Below are 5,299 nucleotides of genomic sequence, written 5' to 3' on the forward strand. Positions count from 1 at the left end.
GCACAGCAAGCTCATTCCTCTTTTAGGAGAGAATTTAGCCCTGTGAGTCTATAAAGGGATTGCATTTCTTATGAAAACTTAAATTCTAATCATTATATTTTAGATTGAATAAAATTGTTATATTTAAAAACCCTGCCTCTTGGACAGTAAAACTAACATTTCTTTCTACAGTTGAACAGCCAAATGAATATACATTTGATTTTGAAACCACGCAACTCAGATGGGATGAAACCGCAAAACTCAAATTTGGGACTTGAACTCACTGTCTTTCAATTGAAATCGCATACCTGGTCTCAGGACTTAATGAAACTCAGGTTTATATCTCAGCGCAGGAGGAATTCAGTGAGAGGCAAAGTGATAGGTAAGAAGTAGATTTATTTAGAGAGATACACATTCCATAGACAGAATGCGGTAAGGTCTGTCTCAAAAGGCAAGAGCGGCCCTGAAATACATGGTGGGGAGGGGTCGTTAGTTTTTATGGGCTGGGTAATATCATAGATTAATGAGTAGGAGGATTATTCCAACTATTTTGGGGAAGGGGCAGGGATTTCCAGGAATTGGGCCACTGCCCACTTTTGGACCTTTTATGGTTGGCCTCAGAACTGTCATGGCACCTGTGTGTGTGTGTCATTTAGCATATGTTAATGTATTACAATAAACATATAATGAGGCTCAAGGTCTACTGGAAGTTGAATCATCTGCAGTCTTGGATCTAATCGGTTCTGACCAGTTTTTCTCGTATCCAAGGGCTATGTCCTTCTTTTACAGGTTGTGCCCTGCCCCTTTCCCTCTTGTTTCAGCTTGATTACACTGGCTTTTTTCTTCTATTCTTTACTGAAATAGTGTGGAGACTGAATGCATAACCTATGGAGATAGGACAGAGTTTAAGATTTAAACCTGTTGTGGTTATGATGTGCCAATGTAGTTCATCCTTGGTTAAAAAAAAAAAAAAGTACCACTCTGCTGAATGATGTTGATAAAGGCTATGCATGTGTGGGGAGGGGGTATATAGGGAATTTCTGTACCTTCCTGTCTATTTTGTTGTGAACCTAACACTGCTTTTAAAAATCTTAAAATAAAAAAAAATTAAAACATTTAAATTTAATTACCGTCTCTTCTTAGGTTTTAATTAAACAGCAGGAATATCTTTCTTTTTAACATCTTTATTGGAGTATAACTGCTTTACAATGTTGTGTTAGTTTCTGCTTTATAGCAAAGTGAATCAGCTATATGTATACATATATCCCCATATTTCCTCCCTCTTGCGTCTCCCTCCCACCCTCCCTATCCCACCCCTCTAGGTGGTCACAAAGCACCTAGCTGATCTCCCTGTGCATTGCAGCTGCTTCCCACTAGCTATCTATTTTACATTTGGTAGTGTATATATGTCCATGCCACTCTCTCACTTCGTCCCAGCCTACCCTTTCCCCTCCCCTTGTCCTCAAGTCCATTCTCTACATCTGCGTCTTTATTCCTGTCCTGCCCCCAGCAGGGATATCTTAATCAACAGTTTGATTGTATGCTATACATGAGGAATTTCCTAGTCCCCTTGTTGTGTTTAGTATTTCAGTGGGAAATTTTTATATTTCAAGGTGTTTCAGTTTTTTGGCCTACACTCAAATATCTGACCCAATGGAAGAAAAGGGAGCTGGATCAAGGATAAAGAGGTTTGGGGTGCAAGTTAGGAGGCTTGGGGTTCTGGATCCAGTTTGCCACTCACTTGGTAAATCCCTGTGACCAAAGGCAGATGGCTCTACCTTTCTGGATTTTAGTTTGCTCACTGAATGCAATTGTAAGTTTGAACAACACCATCCATCACTTCAGCTGTAAAGTTCTCATATTCACAATGCTTCCTCAGATAATTTATACCTATTATAAGAAACATTATATTTGTAATAGAGACCAATAAGAGTGTATTACTGATTATTTTTTTTCCTGGCAATTATAGCTAAAATTTATTTTATGCTTCCCTTCTAGGATATTAGGTTAAGCATCATGCAAATATGACCTCAGCTAAATTAATCCTTATAATACTACTATACAATTATTATTTTTATGCTCATTTTATAGACGAGGAAATTGAGAAAAACAGAAGTAAAATATAATGGTAAAAATAAGTAGATGTCTACCAATATTGATGATATTGGTATTCTTATTCCTGAAGAGAACCTCTGAGTTTTAGTTGGCCACCTAAAAAAAGGACAATTCTTCCCAGCTTCTTCCCTTGCACTTAGGTGTTGTCAGGTGCCTATGTTCTGGTCAATGGGATACTGTCAACTGAAAAAAATGCACAACGTAGAAGTTGAGACTTATGTTTTCTTCGGCAGAATTTTTGAGGACTTAAGCCCAGAAGACAGCCTCTCAGATCGCTCTGAGGAACTGCTCCAGGGAGGTAAGGGAGGAGCCAGGATATATAAGAGTTTTACAAGAAAAACCAGATAGTAGGAACATCAAAAGATTACTGTTAATTAAAGAAAACCAGACATCTCAAGTTAATGAATTTAGAGCTTTTCTGTGTATGGGAAGATTCAAGAGTCTGGGCTTATTGAAATCGTTCCTTTGGTATGCACCTTGACTATCAAGGGCCAGTAGCCTGCTTTTCTCCATCCTGCATCCCCTCAGGGTGCACAGCTGGGGGAGGCTGCTGTGGCTGCGGGCTTGATGGGTACAGCCTTTGTTTACTGACATGGCAGGTGACATTTTTCATCCACGATATAAATGAAAGTGTTGTGTGGCAGGTTCAGGAAACCTTTCTTAAATGACAATCATACTCTCCCTGTGCCTTCTTTCTTCTTTGCTTTTTTCCCCCTATCCTGTCGTGAAGGCAGATACGATGTCTGAGGCCCTAGATGCCATCTTGAACCATGAGGAGGAGGACCACATTCTAGGGATGGCAAAGTAGTCCCTGAAGCCATTGTAAGGCTGAGCTGCCATATCACTCCCTTACCAAGTCCAGACTTTGAGATGAGAGAGAAATAAAGTTATCTAGTTTATGCCACCGATACTTTGGGTTAGAATCAAACCCAACGTTAACTGATAGGAGTATATTGCCCAAGGTCACACAGCTGGTGAGTGGCAGCTGGGGTTCAAGCCTGACTAGAGAGGATACAAGTGCATTGGCCTGGTGTTATACTAACCCTAGGAGTGAAGAAAGGCTCTTCACTCTTCAATACCAGATATTTAACATAGGTATCCTTGATCCTGGAATACAGTTGATGTTTTGTTTCCAGTGAGTCGGTCTTTCTAATTATGTTTGACTCTGGCTGATATTAAATTGAGTTCTATACCCCAAGAACATACACAGTTTTTGCAAAAGGAAGGGACTCATGAAGGCCAGTTTGACCTCACATTTTTGTTGCAGATGCTTGGACAACTTGGATAACGCACATCAAAGCTTTGAAAAATTCGATTTGCATAACAATGATTTCCATCTGCCTTCTTCATCTGCATGAAGGGAACCCTGCTTAAAGGACTTGCTCCTTGACATGTTAGGGTCTGTAACTGCATGTGAAAGCTGGGGGCCACATTCCAGTGCCCCCATAATTCAAACAATGAAACCACTTAACATTTCTTTGACTCTTAAATAAATGGATTTTGGATTTCAGGTATCTGCAAAATACCTCAGTTCTATACTCAACATTGCAAATAAGATGATAATCAACTATATTTTGTCCTTGAAGATGATGGCAGCAGGAAAGATAGAAAATTATTATTTGTAGATAGTTTGACTTCACTGCCCAACATCCCAAGAGAACTAATTGAAACGCCATTAAATTCATTAAAAGTTCATAAAATGGACAGATAGGATACAGTTACAAATATTGGCAGTTTCCTGCATAACAGACATAATTGTATAACATGTTGGAAAAATCTTACTCATGTTAGCAATCAAAAAACAAAACAAAACACAGCAATTTAAAAAAAAAACTTGAGTAACCGCAACAATAAATATACTAATTTTTTAGAAAGAAAATTTCAAATTTTCTGGGAGCTTTGAAGGATGATTTAAATTAATGGAAAGATATATCACATCCTTTTATGGAACAACAATATTACAAAAGTGTTGGCTTTTCCAAATTAATTTATGGGTTATGTCATTCTATATTGGAATTTTATGAATTAGGAAAATAACACACTACTATATATAAATTAGATAATTAATAAGAACCTACTGTATAGCACAGGGAACTCTACTCAATACTATGTAATAGCCTATATGGGAAAAGAATCTTAAAAAAGAGTGGATATAGGTTATGTATAACTGACTCACTTTGCTGTACACCTGAAACTACCACAATATTGTAAATCAACTATATTCTAATAAAAATTTAAAAAAATAAAGTTCACCTGGCTGCTAAGATAATTTTGAAAAAATCAGAATAATGAGGGCTTTAGATTTTAAAATATATTATAAAAATAAAATTATCATACAGTATGGCATATACAAAAGTATAGACAGACCAACAGTATATGTAACAACTCAATAAATCATAAACAGATAATAAAAAATTGAGAGAGTAATAGATTATTCAAAAAATTGTGTTAGGATATTTACGATTCGGAAAAAAAGTTAATTTTGATAGCAGTCATGCATCTTACACTAAGATAAATGCTGGGTGTACTAAGATTAGGTGTCAAATTAGGAAAACATAAAATAGGTGAATATATGTCAAATTTCTGGGTGGGGATGAATTTCCAAGCATAAAAGCGGTAAAAGAAATAAGATGAGATTTGACTCTACACAAATGTATGACTTTCTATGTCAAACATACAAAATAAAATTAAAAGGAAAATAGGAGCGCCAGTTCAAGGATGGCAGCATAAGGAGCTCTGTGGACCCACTCTCCAACGAAACAAGCATAATTGGTGAAAGCTATATATATATTGGGTTGGCCAAAAAGTTCCTTCAGTTTTTAAGTAAAAGTAAAAGACACCTTTTTCATTTTCACCAAGAACTTTATTGAAAAACGTATTCACCGTTTTGTTCCACTACCTTCTACCATTTTTCAGGCAACTTCGTAATTCCATCTTCCTAAAACTTTTAATCTTTTTGAGCAAAGAACTGTTCCAGGTGCCTTTTACAGTCTTCCAGGGAATTGAAACTGTTTCCATTAAGAGAACTTTGTAAAGACTGAAATAAATAGCAATCCGCAGGTGCAATGTCTGGTGAATATGATGGATGAATCAGAACTTCCCAGCCAAGCTGTAGTAGTTTTTGCCTGGTCATCAAAGAAACATGCGATCTTGTGTTATCCTGATGGAAGATAATACGTTTTCTGTTGACTAATTCTGGACGCTT

The sequence above is a fragment of the Eubalaena glacialis genome, chromosome 3, assembly GCF_028564815.1.
Source record: "Eubalaena glacialis isolate mEubGla1 chromosome 3, mEubGla1.1.hap2.+ XY, whole genome shotgun sequence".
NCBI lineage: Eukaryota > Metazoa > Chordata > Mammalia > Artiodactyla > Balaenidae > Eubalaena > Eubalaena glacialis.